This window comes from Danio rerio, chromosome 13 (assembly GCF_049306965.1).
Source record: "Danio rerio strain Tuebingen ecotype United States chromosome 13, GRCz12tu, whole genome shotgun sequence".
NCBI lineage: Eukaryota > Metazoa > Chordata > Actinopteri > Cypriniformes > Danionidae > Danio > Danio rerio.
Genome location: NC_133188.1, coordinates 50023451 through 50048654, shown reverse-complemented (window position 1 = coordinate 50048654; position 25204 = coordinate 50023451). Strand labels below are relative to the sequence as shown.

General features: G+C 34.0%; 1 protein-coding gene and 1 long non-coding RNA gene across 16 annotated transcripts in view; one reads left to right on the top strand and one right to left on the bottom strand.

Moving 5' to 3' along the window:
* fgfr2 (fibroblast growth factor receptor 2) overlaps window positions 1–25204 on the top strand; it is a 131537-nt gene that overhangs the window by 16692 nt on the left and 89641 nt on the right. The window lies entirely within an intron of this gene.
* Window positions 6930–7965, bottom strand: LOC137487443 (uncharacterized). The gene is made up of 4 exons (XR_011006037.2): window positions 7887–7965; window positions 7577–7614; window positions 7253–7280; window positions 6930–7003 (listed from the first exon to the last, which is right to left on the bottom strand). It is a non-coding gene; the product is annotated as an uncharacterized lncRNA (long non-coding RNA).

Sequence of the window (25204 nt, the reverse complement as noted above, 5' to 3'; positions counted from 1 at the left end):
GACACCGAGCACCTTCTATATGCTGATACTCTTTTCTGCTTGTGCGGAAAGTTGATTGTGATGAGCATTGGCTCATTATGTAACTTCCTCATCACCATCTGTATGTGGGTGTGCTAAAGTGTTTAACTGTGTAACAAAAGATGTGTAAATGTTGATCATTCAAAATACAGAAATTTTACCTCCATAAATTAATAAAATACGGTAATTTACCGTAAAAATGAAAAATTACTTTTACGGTTTGTACCGTGTTTTTAACGGTAAAGTACTGGCAACCACAGCTGCCGTTTTTTTACGGTAAATTTTACGGAATTATTTTTTACAGTGTAAGATTAATAAAAGCTTCAGCAGTTTTAATCCTGAGTTAGCTAGTACTAGTGTCATTTAACTTAACAAATGTTCAGTATTGGAGTCTTATTGCACAGTGGAAATGTATAATATGCCTATGAATCAGATTAATGTGTGTAAATGTTAACATTCGAATAATGTTTATTACGCTATTTAACCTAAGTCTCCAAGCATTTAGCTCTGTTATGAACACCACTGCAAATATCTGACAATTCCTGAAAAGCGCTGTAAAAATCTTAATGGTAAATAAGTTCATAAATTCATAAATAACATCAATTCATAGTATTTTGAATCTCCAGCATCACTAAGCTCTGTCAAAAAACAGATTGAACTAGAAAATATTTAATTCAGTAAGTTAAAACTTTTGTTTTGCTTGCAAGAGATGTTGGTTATGGCGGCACGGTGGCACAGTGGGTAGCACAATCGCCCTATAGTATCTGGATGCAGCCTTTATGATGCTAACTGAGATTGCATCACTCAGCGATGCAATGTCAGACACAATGCACTCAAATGAATTAAGTGACATCACTGTGATGGGTAGGGTTAGGGGTGGGGTTAGGTGAGCGCATTAAAAAGCTTTGAATGCAGCTCAGATCGCACTGCACCAGGTCTGCATCCAGACCCCTCTCCAATCGCCTCACAGCAAGAAGGTTGCTGGTTCAAGTCCCGGGTGGGTCAATTGGCATTTCTGTGTGGAGTTTGCATATTCTTTCTCAGTTAGCGTGGGTTTCCTCCTGGTTTCCCCAACAGTCCAAACACATGCGCTATAGGTGAAGTGAATAAACAAAATTGGCCATAGTGTATGTGTGTGAATGCAAGAGTGTATGGGTGTTTCCCAGTGTTGGGTTGTGAGAGGAAGGGCATCCGCTGTGTTTAATAGGGTATATGCCGAGCCAGTGTTGTTAACATACTGATAAACTTCCGGTGAATGTTTTTTTTTCCGTTTTATGTGGTTCCTTTTACAGCATCGATGTTGTAATTAAAATACAATCAGTTAAATAAACTTTGGCATTCATTTAGTTACTCAAGTGTAAAACGAGACAAAAGCCGTTAACACAAATGCACCCATGAGAATCAGCGCAGAAGCTCCATTGAATATACTGGGGTCAAATAAATGTTCATATTAAAGACATTGCAGGGAAATATCTAGTTTAATGCGGTGCTTCTTGTGTAATCTGTGACCCACTTTATATTGGATATCACTCAGCCAGTGGAGAGCGCTGATTTTTTAAAGAAAACAGACCTTAAACGCGCCGATTTTGCAATGGCATACAGTTCACCAAAAGAGCTTAAGCCAGGTTACTTACAAATTAAAAGTCCTACTAGCATACTTCGGCATATACCCCATAAAGGGACTAAGCTGACAAGAAAATGATTGAGTGAGATGCTTGTTATTTTCAACTTTTGACTGTGAAATATCCATTTATTTAGCTGGCAAAAAAGTTATGTCACACTTTTTTTCGATGGTCTTTTTTCATGCCATGCCAGTTAATTCTCTTTAGATTATAAGTAGACTGTTAGATTGGGGTTAGGGTTAGTGTAAGTTGACATATACTTGCAAACTTTCTTAGGGCGTACTCACACTATGTACAGTTGCGTTGAACCGGTCCAAAACACGCTTGTCCCCCCCCCTCCCGTCTCCCCCGATGGCCTGCACTCACATTACATTCGGGCCTGGGCACTCTTTGGTCATCGATGCTGCGCTATTCAGTAAGCGCTCTCACTCAGCACAGTGGAGATTTCATTAGTTATATTGTTTTAGCTGTTAAGGATGCAGTGACACACAGTCAAAAATTTCAGTCAAATAACAGATCCGCCACTTTTGACGCTCATAAACAATCATAAAATGCTCGTGCTGCAGGAATTAGGAGGTTTGCTGAAGTTTGCAGTGTGAGCGCACTCACACTTCCGGGAAAGGTGCCTGGGCACGGTTTGGATAATATAGTGTGAGTAGGCCCTTATAGTCCGTTAAATGTTTGTTAAACAAGCAGTATATACATTAAGCAGACAGTCTACTAATACTCCAATGAACCATCAAAATAAAGTGTTCCCAAAAGATTTATTTTTCTTTTTTAAGGAAACCTGTCTTTTACACTAAAACCGAAATGTATCTTTTTCACTCGTATTTCAGAAATGAAGTGATTTATGTGAATTTCGACATTTGCATGTTTTTTTTTTTTTAATGCTACTTTCCAAAGTGCGTCTAAAACAGATGGAAGCCATTTATCAAATATGAACTCTTAAAATATAATTAACAATTGTTCAAATTAGTTGAATAATCATTGAATTAGTTGATAAATGAATCGATGAACAACTGGGAAAATAAGTATTGGACACGTCATGATTTTTTTCCTGGGAATAATAGTTCTAAAGGAGCTGTTGACATGGAATCAAAGCAGATTTTGGGGAAAAAAAACAAACAAACAAACAAACAAACAAACAAACAAAAAAACAATACAAACATACAAATAAAACAAAATAAAAAATCTGAAAAAAGAGTTTTTGTGTAATTTTTTTGTAAACAGAAGGAGAAAGTTCTAAACTACTGGAGCGTATTAAATACTTTATAATATACTTTATAATACTTTACAATACGCCTCTCATATGGAGAATGAAGTCACATGCATTGCTCTGGTGTGAGTTTTTAACAGACTTCAACAGACTGTCAAAATCTTGATAGTTCTGTGGGTCAAACCTGAGCTTTATTGTGTATTCTCTATAGGATTTAAGTCAGGAGATTGGCTGGGCCATTCTACAGCTTGATTTTCTTTCTCTGAAAGCATTCGAGTTTCCTTGGCTGTGTTTTAGATTATTGTCATTCTGAAATGTCCACCCTGATTTAACTTCATCATTCTGATAATGTAGATTATAAGTCAACAGCACCTTTAGAAATATGTTTTCTGAGACAAATAGTGACGTGATCAATACTTATTTTCCCCGCTGTACAAATAGTGGCATCCCCAGTCTAATTTCATCCAAATAAGCAATGTTGGGTTTTGTTTGGAACATTCCTTGCTTTTCTTTAGACCTGATAAGGGCTCAGTGAGAGCAGTAGAAAACTTCGGAGAGGTCGGAAAACAACACATTGTGAAAGTGTGGGAAAGCAAACTTGGATCAAATGTAATCTGACAGGGCTTAAAGCACAATGGAGTTGAAGATCTTCGCCCTTTTATTTTCTCCTTCCCCTCTGCCGCCCCATAAGGTTTGTGGTTGGAACCAGAGGTATGGCCCAAGCTGGAAAAATGTGGAAAAATCGCACATGCATGCTTCGGATCATTGTTATTTGGATTGTGTGATTTATTTATTGTCATTGGAGGGGTTGTGCTGGTGTTTTAGTGTTGCGTGTGTGCCCTGTTGGTTTGGACTGAATTAGACACAGTCAAACAGGGCTTTGATGATGTTTGAAACCTTGGCTGGAGATCCAAGCGAGTGTCTCCATGCCTTTTCCTTTTTCCGGAATCAGAATCGTCCCCAATTCTTTGCGCTTGGTCTTTTTAGCCCAAGGGTTTTCCTCTCGCAACCCAGACGCTCATGTTGTCTACTGTAAGAGATGCTCAGCTTGGATCTGGATCAGAGGGTCTTAAAGGGATAGTACACCCAAAAATTAAAATTCTGTTATCATTTATTTCTTCAATACTTTTTGTAGACCTTTATGAGTTTCTATCTTCTCTTAAATGCAAAAGGAGATATTTTGAAGAATGCTGGAAACTGGTGACCATTGATTTGCGTAGTACTTGTTTTTCGGAAAACAATAGTTCCAGGTTTTCTTTCTACTGTTGAACACAAAAGAAGATACTTTGAAAGATGATAGAAACCTGCAACCATTGGCTTCCATTGTGGGTTAAACAAATACATCTACCTACTATTAATTTACTTACTATTTACTCACCCTTAATTGGTTCCAAACTTTTATGGGTTTCTTTTATTCTTTTTATTTATTTTATTTATTTAACACAAAGTAAGATAATTTGAAGGATGATAACCTGTAACCACTGACTTCCATAGTCAAGTATCTCCTTTTGTGTCCAAAATAAAATACCAGACTCTATTTATAGAAACACAAACACTGTAAATGAATGGTTACAGATTTTTCAAAGTAACAGTTCACACAAAGATGAAGATTTACTTATTATTTACTCAATCTCGATTGGTTCCAAAGATTTAAGTGTTTTTTTTCTTCTGTTGAGCACAAAGGAAGATATTTTGAAAAGTGCTAACTTGTAACCATTGATAATCTCTGATCATTGACTTCCATTGTAGGAAAAACAAGTACTATGGAAGTCAATGGTTACTAGTTTTCAGCATTTTTTCAAAGTCTCTTCTTTTGTGTTTAACAGAATAATAAGACTCCTACAGGTTTGCAAACACTTGAGGGGTACACTGTAAAAAATTTGACCTTAAATTCACAGTAAATTACTGGCTAATAATTGCATTACTTTCACAGTAAATTACTGTATGTAAATTCACAGTAAATTATTGTGAGGTAGTTCACAGTAATTTACTGTGGTTTTGTCACATTAAATTATTGTGAAATTACAACCATATATTGTAACTTTACAGTAGATAATAACGTCCGTTACTGTGATTTCACAGTATTATCTTGTAGAATTAACTATATTTTACTGTGAATTTGCAAAACGATTACTGTGATTTAGCAGTAGGTTGCGGTTTAAATACCTGATTTAACTGTAAAGTTAAAGTTATATCCCGGATTACTGTAATTTAACAGTTTGGTGCTGTAAAATTTCAAAGCAATGTTAGGTCACACAAAAATGAAAATTCTATCTTGATTTACTCACCCTCAGGTTGTTCCAGCTCTGTTAAAAATGATTTTTTTTGTTAAACACAGGAATAAAAATATCAAATATTCCTCTTTGTGTCCAAACAACCTGAGGATGCGTAAATGACGACAGAATCTTCATTTTTGGGTGATCTGAGAAGACTCTAAAATCAAAATAAAAACAAACACACATACATTTTACAGATTTATTTAACAGCTTAATGACATCTGTGTAAACATTTCAGAAAACTTTCAAAAGGTGAAGGTGAAGCCTCAAAAAATACTATAAGAACATATTAATAAAAAAAATCTGACATCATATGTAGCATACATATAAAAAGCAGTGCTTCAGAGTGCGCGCTCTCTCTCTCTCTCTCTCTCTCTCTCTCTCTCTCATTATATATATAACACACACACACACACACACACACACACACGCATGAGAGAGAGAGAGAGAGAGACAAAACTTCTTGCTAAATTAGGCAGTCGTCTATTCAAGGTCAATCATTTTCCTGATAATTTTACACACTTGCTGGTTGATGAGTCTTCTCTGCTTCTTTGACTTCGTCTGTCTTCCATCTCCAAACTGGTGCCCAAAAAGCACCTATAAGCAAAAGGGCAGACAAACAGTTAGCTTCATACAACACTACTGGGACACTACTGCTGCACTAGAGAGAATTACTGTTAGCTCAGTTTGAACATGCTGACAATACTGTAGCTCAGTCAAACTGCAATTATTTAAACAAAAACATCTGAAAAACATTTCCATCACAAACACACATTCAAGAACAGTCTAACAACAAATAGTGATTTGAATGACCTAGGCAGAGCATTTTAAAACAGTTGATTTGATTTACACCTTCTGTTTACAGACTATAATCTAATGCTGGGTTCACACTTATTGCAAAGTAAACACATGCATCACAGCACTTGCTCTTGAATACTAGCAGGATGTTTCTTGCATCAAGCTAATTTTTCATGATTTAAATATTAGGAAAATTTTGCAAAAAAAACTTGATTGAAGTGATATAGCACTTGTGTTGTATTCATTTCAATCAAGTTTTTTGCAAATATTCCAAATATTCTTCCACATGTTTTGAGTTTCACTTAATTTGTGCTGCCCAGTAAAAATTTCCCACTATTTATGCATTTGCAATGACTTGCATGTAATCCACTCACCTGAATAGGTCACTTCACATATGGTATAAGAGCCCCATCCTTTTAAAGACAGCTTCCCCTCTGGTCTCCAGCACAGACAAACAAATTGTGTCTGCAACACGGCCCTTTATAACAAAGGGACAAGGGGAGTCATGACTTGTGCTCCTATACATTCCTTGTTTAACCCCCCCAAAACAAGCCCTCAGTTACAATATTTATTGTAGACATTACCTTAAATTCCAGAGTGCAAAAGGCATCTTCAGCATACTTCAGTTTCAGACCAGATCCAAAGTCAGTTGTGAAATCCAGGTGAGGTCCCATGACCACTCGACCCTCCAAGGAATAAGACTAAAAGGGGGAAAGAAGGACTAAATTAGAGGTGTTTGTGAATAATTAAATTTGTTTGTAGAAACAAAGTTGACATTCCATGCTCTGCCTATTAAAAACCAAGCAAACAAACACACATGCCCAGTAAAATTGCTAATAAAAATAAAAACTATAGTTTAAAAAAAATCTTTGTCTAATATTTACTACTACTGGAGGTACTGGTGGAACTTCTGGAAGAAGAAAAAGAGTTTGTACAAGAAACTGCTCACAACAAATCTGTGAAAAACCTGACATTTAAAAATCTAATAAAAATGACGAAGGCATCAACATTACCTTTAATAATAAAGCAAGGGTTGATTGGTAGCATCAGTGTTTCAACATCAATGGCTGTGGCTGCAAAAAAATATGAATATAATAAGAGTAGAATAAGACTCAACCTAACACACGCACACACATACACACACATACTCTCTCTCTCTCTCTCTCTCTCTCTCTCTCTCTCTCTCTCTCTCTCTATATATATATATATATATATATATATATATATATATATATATATATATATATATATATATATATATATAGGTTTAGATCGTGATAATGAATTTAGGCTATATTTGTGTGCTCAGAATTTACACTCACCTCACACTTCAGCTATTATCAGGTACACCTGAACACCAAAAAACAAAATCTACAGTTAGTGACAATATACAATTAGTTCTCATTAGTAAATGTTAGCACTGCATTAACACCAGTGAGAAATATACAATATGTACTGTGTTAGTGTTAGTTTAAAAGAATACAATTGAATTGTATTATAAGCTTCATTTAACAAAACAGTTAAGACTTGTTTCATAATGAGTTTAGTTTGTTTAAATAACTTAACGTTAACGTTACAGTGAACAAAATTAACATACATGATGGTCACTAACCGTAACGTTAACTTAAGTGAAGGTCAGAGCTTACCTTAACTTTAGTCATTTCACCTTTACTTCAGTCTTGTACTGAAACAGAAAAAGCAGTTAACAAGAAGTTAATTAAAGAAAATTCCCTTTCTTTTATCAGGAACTAACGTTAACGTTATGCTAATACCTCAGAAAACACTACAATCACCATCTGGCGTCGTTAATTTCTTGTTTTAAAAAAGGCGCGCTTAAACCCTGTACGTGCGTGTACAACTAAAGTACTCGGTAAATTCCTGTTAAATGACATGCACTATACAGAAATACACATACAACACTCATTAAACGGACAAAAGTCATATTTTAACACTTACCGAGGATGAATTCGTTTGGTGAAGAGACGAGGCAGGCGTTGTCTGTGGTGATGGCGCTTGTTTGCGGTCGAGTCGAGTCAGTTCTATTAAATGAATCGGCTCCTTTAAGTGAACAGTAAAGAGTCGAATTCGGCTCCTTTAAGTGAACAGTAAAGAGTCGAATTCGCCTGAAAACGATTCCATTTTGTATAATATTGTAAGACGCAAACATATAATTCATTAATATTTCATCATATTGCTTGGTTCGTGTACTGCTTGTACACGAATTGCTTGTTGATGACTATGAGCTCATGAACACGTCTGATAAAATATCTGAATCTGATTCAATGTCACACGAGTCCTGAATCGAAGTAGTGCAAAAGTAATATATTGATTGAAATATAAAGTTAATTATTTTCTTCGCCATTCAAAATATTATATATCTCTGACTTTAACAATAAGAATAAAGTTCGTTTGGAGTGTATTGAGAATTATTATTTTTTCCTCCCAGGATTCAATTCGCACCAAGCTGCATCAAGCTGTAATGGTGGATGAGAAGGCACATAATATTATAAATATTGCTTTTAATATGTAATGAAATAAAGTTTTAATACTTTTTCATGCGAGAATGTAGTTCTTCAAAACTCAAATCTGTGGATTGTTAGTAAAGATTGTGTGTAATTTTAAGTGTGTTTTGCCGGTAGCGGAGATCTATGACCTCCAGGCGGTAACGGCGCTCATTACTCATGTATCTGCCGAGAGGCGCCTGTCTTCAGGCTAGACATTGGGACAATTGCCCCGTCTTCGATGGCTTTATATGCATCCGAAAATTAAGTTTTAACTGTTTTTCATGCTAGAATGTAGTTGTTTAAAACTCTAATCTGTGGTTTATTTATATAGATAAAAAAAAATAATTATATATATATATATATATATATATATATATATATATATATATATATATATATAATTCTGAGATTAGTGACCTCCAGGCGATGAAAGGTGCCCAATACTCATGAAACCGTCTAAAGCAGATATTTACCCTGACATTGAAATAATTGTTGGCTGTTTAACAGTCTTTGGTTTCACTAATTAATTACTTTTTAATCCAGTTTATTATGTTTTGGCTAAGCACACAGTTGTTCATTAAATATTATTTCATATTCTATGTTAACTGTATAAAATTAAATAAAGGTGCAGTACAACCAAAAAGATGTTGGTAACCAAATCGTTTTGGGGGCTATAACATTCTGTTATTATCTGTTAAAAGTTCATTTGTATTAATTTCTACGTTGAGTTAAAAAAAGGTTTGAATTTCTATAACTAACGTGCAAAAGATATAGCCCTTTTCACAGTAATTTGCTGTAATCATGCTACCTGCCGTAATTTCACAATAAAATTATGAATACAACATATTACTGTGAATTTTTCAGTTAAATACTGTGAAGAGATACTAATGTAATTTACTGTGAAAAATTACAGTAACTTGTTGTGAAAACCTGGAAATTTTTTACAGTGTACTAAATTTTCCGTTCTGGGTGAAATTTACTTAACTTTAATTGTTTCAAACCTTTACACACTATAATATATTTTGAAGGATGATAACCTGTAACCATTGACTTCCATAGTAGGAAAAAACAAGTACAATGAAAGTCAATGGTTACAGGTTTTCAGCATTTTTCAAAGTATCTCCTTTTGTGTCCAAAATAAAATATGAGACTCTATTGATAGTAACCTGTAACCATTGGCATCCATTGTAGGTAAAACAAAAACACTGGAAATGAATGGTTACAGATTTTCAGCTTTTTTTAAAGTAACAGTTCACACAAAGATGAAGATTTACTTATTATTTACTCATCCTCGATTGTTACCGGTTTTCAGAATTTTTCAAAGTATCTTCTTTTGTGTAAAACAGAAAAAAAAACTTATTTTAGGGTGAACTATTCCTGTAAAGTGACCACCTGCATACAGTAGGGGGTTTCCTGAGCGAATCTTTCTCTGTTTATGCCAAATGGTCTTAAATCATGATAGTAAGGCACCGTGATAAAACTGTCAGCTCACGCCCTTTGTTTATTGTGTTTTCCTGAGAATCACTCTCCCACTAAACAAACTAAAAGTGTTTCTTTTCTATCCCAGAGGCATTTGGCTGTTGTTAGTCCTCGCTGTTGTTTTTGTTGCTATATTCTGTATGCTGTATTTAATATATAATGCTTAGCTGTCTTATAAAAAATGATAATTATAATTAATTAATTATATACACATTTCTTTTTGTAACATTTTGTATGGCATATCTTATGCATTTATACTCAATTTTGTTTTTATAAAATTGTATTTATGTATTTGATATTACAGTATTTGTTATAGCAAAAAAAAAAAAAAAAATATATATATATATATATATATATATATATATATATATATATATATATATATATATATATATATATATATATGTTTATTTATCTATTTATTTATATACTCTTTTTTTTTACATTATTTCCGAAATATTTTTCTTCTGGAGAATGTGAGATTTCTTTCGGTTTGGCTGAAATAAAAGCAGTTTAAAATTAAAATAAAACATATTTTTAAGGTTAATGTTCTTACAAATTTTTAGAAATTTTTAGGAATAGTTTTTTTGATTGGCTACAGAAAAAATCTTCGTTGTCTCTGTTTACAGCACATGGGAAACATTTTTAAAAAAAGTTCCTCATAATGGCTAATTGTGTGTGTGTTTGTGTGTGTGTGTGTGTGTGTGTGTGTGTGTGTGTGTGCGTCTCATTATACATACTTCATACTTTTATTTTCCAATATTTTATACATTTTGAATTGATTTAGTGTTTTATTTATTAAATTTTTAATAATTTGACTTGTTTTTAAATTGATACATTTAATAAAAATATGAAAATTGTTTCATTTAAACAATTCAATTTAAAAACAAAAATTAAAAATAAGATAAAAATAATATATTGAACATCATACACATACTTTTATTTTCCAATATTTTATACATTTTGTATTTATTTATTTATTTTAATTATTATTATTTTTAATTAATTTGATTTGATTTTAAATTGATAAATGTAATAAATATGAAAGTAATTTAATTTAGAAATAAATTTAAAGTAAGATAAAATAATATACATCACATCATATACATACTTTTATTTTCCAATATTTTATACATTTTGTATGTATTTATTTTTAATTATTTTTAAATAATTTGATTTGTTTTTAAATCGATAAATTTAATAAGAGTGAAAGTAATTTGATTAAAAATAAATTTAAAATAAGATAAAAAAATATATATATCACATCATATACATACTTTTATTTTCCAATATTTTATACCTTTTGAATTCATTAATTTTTGAAATCACAATTTTTTAAATAGTTTGATATGTTTTTAAATCAATAAATTTAATAAATGTGAAAATAATTTAATTTAAAACATATAATTTAAAAATAATTTTAAAACAAGAGAAAAATAATACACACACTTTTATTTCCCAATATTTCATACGTTTTTAAATTTTTATTAATATATTTTTTAATAATTTGATTTGTTTTTAAATTGATGAATTAAATAAATGTGGGATCTAATTTTATTTTAAAATGAGATAAGAATAACCGTGCCTTTCCTCTAATTAATTTTCTCAGTAAACCTTTTTCTCTCAGATCATTAGATTTTTCTGTTCATTTTATTGCACTTCAATCCTTTAGAAACTCATTAGCTCCCCTTTCTTGAAGTAGCCACATGATTTGATGTATAATTCAGCTCAGAGCAGGTTGCATGATAAAAATCTGGCGATGGTCATTTACTCAAACCCACCAGCAGATTTATAAGTGACTGCAGAGGTTTTGGAGGGAAAGTTGACCAATGGGATTTGCCTGATGCTTGTGTTCAGCCTGTTGCCGTGGGCTCCTCTCAGAAGCCTGTGCTTTTGTCATGACAATAAAGCTCACAGAAATTACAATTTGAAAGGCGATTGTGATTAGGAAAGAAAAGGAGCGGCTGCGGAAGAGTGTCGGGATTTAACTGGGGAAAAAATGGGAAAGGGTGAGAAAATAAGTAAGGAGGGGCACGTGAAAAGAGAACAGGATGAACCGTGTGTGTGTGTGTGTGTGTGTGTGTGGAGCGGAAGGGTTTCTGCTGAGCCCCTGTGATCTAATTATCAATGTTTGCTAAGGTACGCTTGACTATTCCTGTTTAAACAAACCCCGAACCATAGCTTCTAAACTTTGGAGTGTGAGCCGTCCCACACCTTTTGTCCTGTAGATATGTGATTGTTTCGGACAGGTGTGCTTATACTTTTTAAAGATTTTTAAGGTGGGATATGACACATGTGGGCAGGAATCCCACCTTAAAGGGATAGTTCAACCAAAAATAACATTTTATTTAGTGGTTTTAATGTGGTTTAAAGCATTATGAGTTCTTTCTTTTGTTTAACACAAAAGGAGATATTTTGAAGAATGCTGGTTGATTCTTTGACTTCCATAATAGGAAAAAATATTATGGAAGTAAACGAGTGCCAGCAGCTAGAGTCATATTGAATCATTATATTATAAGATAAGGTGGTGCAGTATGTAGTGCTGTTGCCTCACAGCAAGAAGGTCGCTGGTTTGAGCCTCGACTGGGCCAGTTGGCATTTCTGTGTGGAGTTTGCATGCTCTCCCGCAGTTCGTGTGGGTTTCCTTGGGTGCTCTGGTTTCCCCCACAAGTCCAAAGACATGCTGTATAAGTGGATCGGGGAAGCTAAATTGTTTGTAGTGTATGAGTGTGAATGAGAGTGTATGGGTGTTCCCGGGGTTACGGCTGGAAGGGCATCCGCTGCGTAAAACATATGCTGGATAAGTTGGCGGTTCATTCCACTGTGGCGACCCCAGATTAAAATAGGGACTAAACCGAAAAGAAAATGAATGAATTATAAGATATGAGTGACATGGTGGCTCTGTCGCCATTTTTGTGTGGAGATTGCATGTGGAGATTGCACCCGTGTTCGCGGTGGTTTCCTCAGGGTGCTCCGGTTTCCCCAACAGTCCAAACACATGCGCCATAGGTGCATTTAATATACTAAATTGGTCGTAGTATATCAGTGTGAATAAGTGTGTATGGGTGTTTCCCAGTACTGGGTTGCAGCTGGAAGGGCATCCGCTTTATAAAGAATGCGCTGGATAAGTTGGCGGTTCATTCCACTGTGGCGACCCCTGATGAATAAAGGGACTAAGCTGAAGGAAAATTAATGAATGAACATGGTTTGAAACTTTTATGAGTTCTTTCTTTTGCTTAACAGAAAAGAAGATATTTTGAAGAATGTTGGCTGATGGTAATCGTTGACTTCTATTGTAGGAAATATAAGTAGAATGTAAGTGAATGGGTAACAGCAACCAGCATTATATTAAAGCATTATATTATAAGATATTAAACTATGCCTTTTAGAATAGAATAACAATTCTTTCTAGGGTCATGGGAAAAAAAAAAGGTTTTAATAGGCGTCACGGTGGCGCAGTGGGTAGCAGGGTTGCCTCTCAGCAAGAAGGTCGCTGGTTTGAGCCTCGGCTGAGTCAGTTGGCATTTGGAGTTTGCATGTTCTTCCTGTGTTCGAGCGGGTTTCCTCCGGGTGCTCACGGTCCTATAGGTAAATTGGGTAAACTAAATTGTCCTTATAGCGTGTATGAGCGTGAATGGGTGTGTATGGATGTTTCCCAGTGATGGGTTGCAGCTGGTTGCATGTTCTACTCGTGTTGGCGTGGGTTTCCTCCGGGTACCCCGGTTTCCCCCACAGTCTAAACACATGCACTATTGGTAAACTGAATAAAGTTCAGTTGATGTATGTGTATGTGTATGTGTATTCACACAGTGTATGTGTGAAAATGAGTGTGTATGGATGTTTCCCAATACTGGTTTGCGGCTGGAAGGGCATCAGCAATGTAAAGCATATGCTGAAAAAGTTGGCGGTTCATTCTGTTGTGATGAGTGACGACCCCAGATTAATAAAGGGACTAAGACAATGAATGAATGAATGAATGAGTAAATGATGGCAGAATTAAAGTTGTTGTGTGAACTGTCCCTTTAAATCAATTATAAAATTATATGTGGCATAGCAACTTCTGCACAGGCAAAAACTGGCTTTGTTGTTGAAAATGCACAATTGTTTAATTAAATTACTTCCACCATTAACGTTTCATGAGCACCAAGGGATTTGCAAGTCCCTGGTGGGTAAAATAATCCTGTTGAAGCGTGAATAGAGTGTCTGCGTGTGCTATCAGAGAGTCATTTCATCATTGTCCTGACCCCTGAGCGCTCGGAGACACACAAGCGTGATGGTGTGACAATTGGACAGACCGGATCCTGTCACAGTTTTGGTCCGAAGCCTAATTATCTGTTCTGGCTGAGCGCAAATGAGACTTTCTGGAGCGGATGGGAAGTGCGAGACCGTATCTGTCACTTCTGACGGGACGTTTGATGAAAATCGTCTCTCCAGGAAAACACAAGAGAACAGATACAGTCACACCTTCAGAAATTGAGTTTGCAGGTGATTTTTTTTTTGAACCACAGTCATGTGTTATTGCTGTTTAAAGGGATAGTTCACGCACAAATGAAGATGTACTTACTGTTTACTCATTCTCAAGTGGTTCTAAGCCTTTATGAATTTCTTTCTACTGTCAAATGCAAAAGAAGATAGTTTGAAGAATGCTGAAAACCTGTAACCATTGACTTACATTGTAGGGAAAACTAATACTATGGATGTCAATGGTTACCGGTTTCGTCTTTTGTGTTCAACAGACAAAGAAACACATAAAGGTTTCAATGTAAATCATTTCACATTGGATAAACTTACAAACTAAAGTTCAGCAGCTGCGTTTGAGTTTAAGATGTTGAGTTTTAGTTAAACATAATGTGAAACTCAACATCTTAAGTTGAAACAAAGAACCGCTCTAGGTTGAGAGACATTTTGAAGGCAGCTGGTGATCTTGAGTTTAACCAATGTGAAAGGTTTTACAGTGTTGAAACAAGTAAAGGGCGAGTACATTTTGATAAGATGTAAATTATTGGGTGAACTATCCCTTAGGGGCAAGACACTGCAGGTGAATGGGGTTAATAAAGATCATCAATATCAAAAAAATAAATAAATAAATAAATGATAAGAGTTTCAACATTTTAGTATTTTGTAAGTTTTTTCATTGATTGCAAATAATAAAAATACAAAATTGTATAATATACAAATTAGGCAAATATTTCTTTAAATAAATGGTTAATTGCATCAATTTCAAGCACTACACACACACACACACACACGCACACACACACACACACACACGCACACACACACACACACACACACACACACACACACACACACACACACACACACACACACACACACACACACACACACACACACACACACACACACAGTATATATATATATATATATATATATATATATATATATATATATATATATATAGTCAGAATTATTAGCCCCCCCTTTTTCTCTTTTTTAAATATTTCCTAAATTGTGTTTAACAGAGCAAGGAAATTTTCACAGTGTGTCTGATAATATTTTTTCTTCTGGATAAAGTCTTATTTGTTTTATTTTGGCTAGAATAAAAGCAGTTTTAAATTTTTTTAAAGCCATTTTAAGGACAAAATTGCTAGCCCCTTTATGGCAATTTTTTTCAATGGTCTACAGAATAATTTTTATATCTTTATAAAATAACTTGCCTAATTAACCTAGTTAAGCCTTTAAATGTCACTTTAAGCTGCATAGAAGTGTCTTGAAAAATATCTAGTCAAATATTATTTACTGTCATCATGGCAAAGATAAAATAAATTATTTATTAGAGATAGGTAATTAAAACTTATGTTGAGAAATGTTTTTAAAAAATCTGCTCTCTGTCAAACAGAAAGCAGGGAAAATAATAAACGGGGGGCTAATAATTCTGACTTTAACTATATATATATATATATATATATATATATATATATATATATATATATATATATATATATATATATATATATATATATATTATTTTGCCATTCAGAAGACCTTGCAAACAGCCAGAAACAAAAATGTACTATATTTTGTTAAAACATATATTATCAAGCCAATCATGTATGAATATATCCCTCAGTAAAACTTTCAGAACATAGATTTAAATCAAACTGTGCATTTAGGTGTATGCAAGACTTGCCAAAGTGGAGATTTAAGTGCAGAAGGAAAACAATTAAATATGAGAAAACATTCTTTAAAAACACACTGTTAAAAGTCTATAGTTGACTTTACTTTCATTATTTTTTTTATTGCAATGTGAATTTCTATAGCACATTTTATGCCCATACACCAAAAGTGCTTTATAATCATGAGGGGGTCTCTCCACACCACCACCAGTGTGCAGCATCCACTTGAATGATGCGACGGCAGTCACAGGACAAGGGCGCCTGTGCGCTCACCACACACTTATAGGTGGAGTAGAGCCAATTCAGTGGATGGGGATGATGGGTGAAGGCCGATGGAGCAAATTTTTCCAGGACACTGGGGTTACATCCCTGCTCTTTACGAGGAGTGCCATGGGATTTTTAATGACCACGGAGAGTCAGGACCTCGGTTTAACATCTCATCCGAAAGACAGCACTCACTGACAGTGTAGTGTCCCCTTCACTATGTGTCGATGTGCTAACCAGTTGGCTATTGGCACCGACCTTATTGGATTATTAATGATTGCGAATGAGAGACCAGCCGCAATCAATCATATCACATGTTCTTCTCGAAATTAGCTTCTGAAATTTCAAAGTGTTAAAAAAGAAACACCAAAACGTTTTATATATTTATTTCAAATTCATGTTAAATATTTTCTTTATATCAGTCTGACACCCTCCCCCCCCTCACACACACATTTTCTGATCATTTATTCATCCTCAAATGTTTTAAAATCTAAATTAGTTTGTATTTTTCTGTTGAACTCAAAAGAAGATATTTTGAAGAATGTTGCAAACTGGCAACCGCTGTCACCCTTACTAATGGCTTCTTGTTTTATCATTCTTTACTGTATCGTCTGTTGTGTTCAACTAAAACTCAGACACCTTTAGAATGAAGGTAGGATGAGTAAACAAGGACAGAAATGTTCGTTTTTGTGGTGAAGCATCTCTTTACTGTAGCAGGGAAGATGTTTCCCAGGAAGAGGATCTGGAATTTGCGGGATGTCATCAGGTTGTGGATTTGTGGAGGGTCTCTGTCCTGTGGACGGCAGGGGGCAGTCAGCAGGGTTGGAGGTCAGAGGTCAGAGAGCAGATCAGAGGGGCAGGAGGTGCTGGTGATGGTGAAGAACAGATGTACTGGACCTGAAGAAGAAAGAGGATGAAAGCATGTCAAATGTTGAAAGAGTTTGAAGTGGAATTAAGCTCTTGCTTGGCAGAAGATTTATCGAGGTGCTGAAAACAGCCTTTCTTGTAGATGTCCACAAGTTGATTATTTGATCAACTAAAATTGGTCAAAATAGTTGTTTTCTTGTGGCATTACTGGGAAAGCATGGCAAATGTGCTGTAAAAGAGCAAATAGGTGACTTTACTTAAAAAAAGAGTAAACCCATTTCTTTTTAAGTGATTAGAGGATTTTACTTAATAAAGTGAGTAAATATGAGTCTTATAAAATTTCCACCAGTTGATTATTTAATCAACATTACAACCTTACAAATCCTAACAGTAGCATTACAATCATAGCACTTTCAAAATACACTGTTAAAAGCAATTTACTGACAAAAAAATTAGTAAAAAAGGGGGTAAACCCATTGCTTTTTAAATAATTACTGACTTAACTTAATAAAGTAAGTAATCCCATAACCAACAAGCTTTCAAATGTCCACAAGTTGATTATTTGATCAATCGAAATTGGTCGAAATTTTCATTTTCTTGTCGCATTACTGGAAAAGCAAATATGCTGTAAAAAATCAATTAGCTGACTTGAGTCATCTTACTTGAAATGAGTTAACCAGTTTTTGTTGACTTAATAAAATAAGTAAACCCAAACCCACAAGTTGATTATTTGATCAACTAAAATTGGTCAAAATAGTTGTTTTCTTGTGGCATTACTGGGAAAGCATGGCAAATGTGCTGTAAAAGAGCAAATAGGTAACTTTACTTAAAAAAAAAATGGAGTAAACCCATTGCTTTTTAAGTGATTAGATGATTTTACTTAATAAAGTGAGTAAATATGAGTCTTTTTCCCAGAGATGGGTTGCGGCTGGAAGGGCATCCGCTGCGTAAAAGCTTGCTGGATAAGTTGGCGGTTGGTAGAAATTGTAATTTTCTTGTCGCATTACTGGAAAAGCATGGCAAATATGCTGTAAAAAATCAATTAGCTGACTTGAGTCATCTTACTTGAAATGAGTTAACCAGTTTTTTTTTTGTTGTTGTTTTTTTTAAGTGAATTGTTGACTTAATAAAATATATACACATTAAGTTTATATTTGATAATTGTTGTATTTAGGTTTGAGTATTTAGAATTTTGTATTCAAATAATATTCATGTCTAAGTATTTGCTTTATTGTTGTGATTTTGTGAATGAGGACTTTTATTCTGTCAAAATTGGGATTTAAGGAAGCCAGGTTGTAGGTGGAGTAGTAAGGGAAGCGGATACAATTTTCAGATCATGAGTTTGTGTGTGGTGACGGGTGCTACTGAGAAGCAATTTCACTTATTTGATGGCACAAGATGTGACAAAATAAAGATGGGAAAAGGATTCACAGCGGACTCACGCGTCATTGTTTACCCTTACCGCAATAGCGGCTTGAAGCAAAAATGCCGCTAGACTAACTATTATTAGAGTGTATGTATATGGTAAATGTATCTCTACAGTTGCAAACTGATAAAGTGTGACACAAAAAACATCAAACATATTTTTTTATAACAGATTAAAAAACAACCACCTTATTAACAGGAAAATAAAAAAGCCCTAAATCTAAAGGAAAAGAGCAAGTTTAAAGGAAAAGTTCAGCTAAAATTTCAAATTTACTAACCATTTATTTATCTTCGAGTTCTTTTAAATGATAATGAGTTGCTATTGTTTTGCTAAAAATAAAAGAAAGACATTTTAAAGAATGTTGAAAACTGGAAACCATAGGTTTTTTTAAGTGTGTTTGTTCACAATCTACATGTGTTGGCGTTCAAACAGGACTTGAGTGGGAGCAGGCCTCTTTTTTTTGTCTTTAATCGCACAATAGCGGGAAATACGCAACCAATTACAGTTAAATAACAGTTGGACAAACAGAGGCCTCCGGAAGAGCAAGGCAATGAATACCGGTCCCATCAATCAGCAGCAGGGTTCGTTCTGAGGCCGCAGCGTCGCCAAACGCATAAAGGAAAAGGTAATTGTTTCCGGAGTAGCGAAAAAAGGGAACAATACAGGAACCAAACGTGTGCAAGGCAACATGCCTGCGGAGAGAGAGTTTAGGCCTTCAAGCACTCTCAAATCCCCTTGAGGATGGAGCGTGAGGCGTATGACTTTCCCTTCCTGCCGTCTGCTCTTCAGTCTGTGCTACAATAACACAAGTGCTGCAATATACATGTGAAGTCAGAATTATTTGCCCAACTTTAAGTTTTCTTTTGCAAATATTTTCTGAATGATTTTTAACAGAGCAAAGAATTTTTCACAATATTTCCCATAATATTTTTTCTTGTGGAGAAAGTTTTATTTGTTTTATTTTGGCTAGAATAAAAGCAGTTTTTAATTTTTTTAAAACCATTTTAAGGTCAATATTATTAGCCCCCTTAAGCAACATTTATTTTCAATTGTTTACAGAACAAACCACTGTTGTACCTAATTTTTAGGCAATAATTTGACTAATTAACCTAGTTAAGCCTTTAAATGTCGTTTTAAGCTGAATACTAGTATCTTGAAAAATATTTAGTATAATATTATGGCAAAGATAAAAGTAATCAGTTTTTACAAATTAGTTATTAAAATAGAAATAGTTTATAAAAACTTTTCTCTGTTAAACTGAAATTGGGGAAATATATATATAGGATGGCTAATAATTCAGGAGGGCTGTTAATTCTGACTTAAACTGTAGGTGTGTTGCTACTGGGAGTGTCTTTGCTACGCTAATTATTTGTGATTCCTGACAAGTCTGACCATGTTTTTCTGCAGCTCTCGCTTTCAGCAACTTTTTGCATGCTTAGAAAACTGTGTTAAAGGGATAGTTCACCCCAAAATAACAACTCTGTCATCATTTACTCACCCTTTACTTGTTTCAAACCTTTATTGTGATAAATAACAATAATTGTTGGGTTACCTGTCCTTTTAATTTTTAGTTTCCTCTTAATGTTCATACTGCAATTCTAACATTTACAGGGAAACGTTAGTAAGTAACATAGTAAGAAATATTGTTATCTCAATATCGTTATCGCAATATAGTTAACGCAATATCGCAATATTTGTTAGATAAACTGTCCTTTTATTTAATAGTTTCCTCTTAGATGCAATAGCTTAATTTTATTTCACTAGTTCTAACTTTTATAGGAAAATGTTATATAGTTAGAAAAATCGTTATGATAATAACACAGTAGTTGTATAGTTATTGCGATATAGTTTTCACAATATGGTTATCACATTATTACAATAATTGCTGGGTGAATTGCCTCTTTAATTATTGTTTCCTCTAAATGTTAATACTGCAGTTCTAACGTTTATAGGGAAATGTTACATAGTAAGAAATATCGTCATCGCAATATAGTTATCGCAATATAGTTATTGCAATATAGTTATCGCAATATAGCAATATTTGTTGGGTGAACTGTCCCTTTATTTCATAGTTTCCTCTTAGATGCAATAGCTTAATGTTAAAACTGTAATTCTAACTGTTATAGGGTAATGTTATGTAGTAAGAAATATCGTTATCGCAATACTAAACAACAATATCTGTCTTTAATAGTGCAGTCTTTATTTTGGCTATTCAAATTCTCCTTTACACTACAAAAACAATTCAATGAGATGGATATTTGATTTGCTCTTAACATGGTCAGAAGTAGACAGCATCAAAACTTTTCAGACCTGTTTACACCTGTTAAGTGTCCTTTACTTAGGTGTCATTTACTCATTTATTTACTTCACGCATTTTGTGTCAGTCACAAAGTAAATGAGACGTAATCGATCTTAATGCTAGATGTAAGCAAGGTCTAACTTTATAGGGTTTTACCAAAATGTCAGTGAGAGATTGGGAATTTTGTTACATTTTGCTTCTTGTTTGAGTTTCTTTCTTCTGATGAACACAAAGGAAGACAATCTGAAGATTTTATTTGGGAAAAAAACAGCGATTGACTTGCATAGTATTTTTTAGTCCTACTATGGCTGCTTTCCCCCCAGCATTCTTCAGAATATCTTGTTTTGTGTTCAACAGAAGACCTTCATAAAGCTTTAGAGCCACTTGAGTCTATGTACATTTCTTTAAGATCCCTGAAATCTTATATATAGTGTTGCACAGGCTATATCCAAAAGACTGTAGCATTAATATCTTTAAAAAATACCATGTTGACCTTGGTACTTGCTGCTTTTTGAAAGTATAGGAGCGTAAAGACAGTGTAATGGTTAATGTGCAGTGCAATGTAAGTCACTGTTTATCTTTCAGCCCAAGAGATGAAGTGAATTAAATTGATAGAATATCTCTGCTGAATTCCTCTGTCTCTCTGCTTATTCTGACTTTCTGATTGAGGCGTTTGATTTCTGTCCATCTTGGCTTTGCTTTCAGTGGAACCTGAGGTGAATTGAAATGAATCTTGTAATGGAGATGTTTTGCTTGAATGCTTGATCACATATTGCTTCAGATACAGCTTCAAGTAATGGTTGGCTGATATTATTTTATTATAAGCCATGTTTAACCTTTTAAATGTCAGTCCACCTTTTGAGTTCAGACATGAAGATGATACATGATATATACACATATAATACATCGTTTCCGAAGATAAGGTTGTATTAAATCTTATGGCTCACAGCAAAAAGGTTGCTGGTTCGAGTCCCGGCTGGACCATTTGCCATTTCTGTGTGGAGTTTGCATGTTCTCCCTGTGTTGGCGTGGGTTTTCTCTGGGTGCTCCGGTTTTCCCCACAGTCCAAACCCATGCGCTATAGGTGAATTGAATAAGCTAAATTGTCTGTATAAGTGTGTGTGTGTGTGTGAATGGGTGTGTATGGGTGTTTCCCATTACTTAGTTATGGCTGAAAGGGCATCTACTGCATAAAGCATATGCTGGAGTAGTTGGCGGTTCATTCCGCTGTGACGACCTCTGAAATAGAGACTAAGCCAAAGGAAAATGAATGAATGAATGAACGTTCTGAGAAACAATGAAAGTTACAGGGGTTATTATTTTTAAGCTCATCGCTCATTTAATTCAAATAAATTACAATTATTCTATAAAATTATATTTAAAGTATGTTTTAAACAAAATAACTACAAACATTGAATATACAGACAGTTTTTTAAAATATAATTATTATTTTATATGCATTATGCATTATATTTTGTTGCTAATTACTAATAAAATAATATGTTCTGTTATCCTAGCAAAGGCAAAAGAAATTAGTTTTTATAAATTAGTTGTTACAATTAAATATTTAAAAATGTATCGAAAATGTATCTTTGTTCTCTTTTACTGTCTTTGTTAAACAACACTTAGGAAATATTTGATTAATATCAACAATATATACACTCAAAAATAAAGGTACGCAAGCTGTCACTTGGGAGGTACCTTTTAAAAAGATACAAACTTGTACCTAAAAGGTCCATATTATTACCTCAAGGGTACATATTTGTACCTAAAAAGTACAAAGGTGTTCCTTTTAAAATTTAAGGGACTAATATATACTTTTGAGGTAACAATATGGACCCTTTAAGTACAAATGCGTATCTTTGGGAAAGGTGCCACCCCAGAGACAGCTCGTGTACTTTTATTTCAGATATATATATATTTCAGATATATATATATATATATATATATATATATATATATATATATATATATATATATATATATATATATATATATATATATATATATATATCAGCACCCGTAATATCAGCACCCGTACAGCCTCTTTACCCTTTGTGTATTGCTCCGCCCACATACAACCAGCAAAAAGCAGACGCTACAGATCTAAAGTTTGAAAGATGCACGCTCAACTGTGTAACTCAGCTTATGATTTGAATCCAACGCGAAAGAAAGTAGTTCCTCATACAAAAGAGTTTTGAGACTTTCCGTGTTTGATTTTGTTTTTATATACTCAATTATGCCGTCAAACTGTTGTATTAACGCAATATCACACTCGTAGCAGTGCGATGGCTGTATATCGGTACTGGTGGGGGCACTAAGGCACTCGGCCTGCGCCGCCTTGTGCCAACGCATGCCTCCCACCAGTGCCGATTTACAGCCATATCGCACTGCTACGAGTCTGATATTGCTCATATATATAAACACACACACACACACACACTACTGGTCAAAAGTTAGGGTTCAGTAGAATTTTTACATGTTTTAGTAAATTTACGTGTTTTAAAATGCACCAAAGCTGCATTTATTTCAGCAAAAATAACGTACAAATAGTAAAATTGTGAAATGTTATTGCACTATAAAATAACTGTTCAAAAGTAGTTTATCATCTAATTTAATAAATTATTCCAGTAATTTTAATGAATTTTAATGAATTTTTAGCTTCATTAATCCAGTCTTCAGAGTCACACGATCCTTCAGAAATCACTCTAATATTAATTGTTTTTATTATTATTATTATTAATGGTAAAAGTAACAAAAGCAATAATGGCTGGAGAAATAATTTCATTTGAAACTACATGCAATAAGTAATAAATAAAAAAGTAGATATATATATATTAGGGCTACACAATATATAATTTTAGCATCGATATCTCAATGTGCTCTTCTGCAATAGTCACATCGCAAAGTTATGCAATCTTTAGTCTGAATTACAGTTGACCAGGAGCTACAAACTCACATTTAATCACTGTATTTATTTGGAATTTATATGATTGATGCAAAAAAAAAAAAAATCTTACTTAGAATTTTTGTCTTGTTTCTAGTTCAAATGTCTACATTTCAAAGCAAACACAAGATTAATTAACGACGGTGAAAACAAAACAATATTTTTACTTGCTTCAAGAATTTAATGATATTTGGACTGGAAACGAGACAAAGTAATTTTTTGGCAATCTGGTTATTCAATTTCTGTGCCTAAATACTGTTAGACTCCCCGGAAAACCATCAAACAGTGCTCTTCAAACCATCTTGTGAAACTGTATTTATATCTTAACATTTATTGCAGAAAAATAAAATATCGCAATATTCGATTTTTTCATTGTTTAGCTCTAATACAGCTGAAGTCAGAATTATTAGCCCCCTATTATTTTTTTTCTCCAATTTCTGTTTAACGGAGAGCAGATTTTTTTTCAACACATTTCTAAAAATAACAGTTTTAATAACTTATTTCTAATAACTGGTTTATTTTTTCTTTGCCATGATGATAGTGAATAATATTTCACTAAATATTTTTCAAGATACAGCTTAAAGAGACATTTAAAGGCATAGCTAGGTTAATTAGGTTAACCGGGCATGTTAGGGTAATTAAAAAATTTATTGTATTATGATGGTTTGTTCTGTAGACTATCAAAAAAAAAAGGCTTAAATGGGCTAATAAATTTGTCCTTAAAATGGTGTTAAAAAAATTAAAAACTGCTTTTATTTTGGCCGAAATAAAACAAATAAGACTTTCTCCATAAGAAAAAATATTATCAGACATACTGTGAAAATTACCCTGCTCTGTTAAACATCATTTGGGAAATATAAAAAAAAAAGAGAAAAAAATCAAAGGGGGGCTAAAAGTTCTGATTTCAACTGTATATTGCTGTTTTTTTTGTGTTGTAATGATCCGTTTGAGGCCAGTTGGCATTTTTATAACATTTTTGTAAGTGAAAAAAGTTACTGTAGAGTCCTGTAATGCATAATTCAACGTAATGGAATAAACTGGCAATAGCAGCTTAATTCTAATCCTCAAGGTCGAGGTTGACGCGACAGGGAAAGGAAAACTGAAGTCTCTGTTTATGAAAAGAACAAATATTAAGCCCTATTTCTCGACTGGCACCTCTTTCACTTCTAATGCCATGCTATTTCCCACTGGGCCAGCTGCATGCTCTGTACACACCGCTAATGGGACGCTCTGAGGTGTCTGTGTTTGACTTTTCACTTTTGGGTGAACTATGACATAATTAAAGCCTGTTCTCCACACCAGTCACTCTAGGGATGTTTTAATGGTGCAGTGTTTTTCATCTTACACTCTT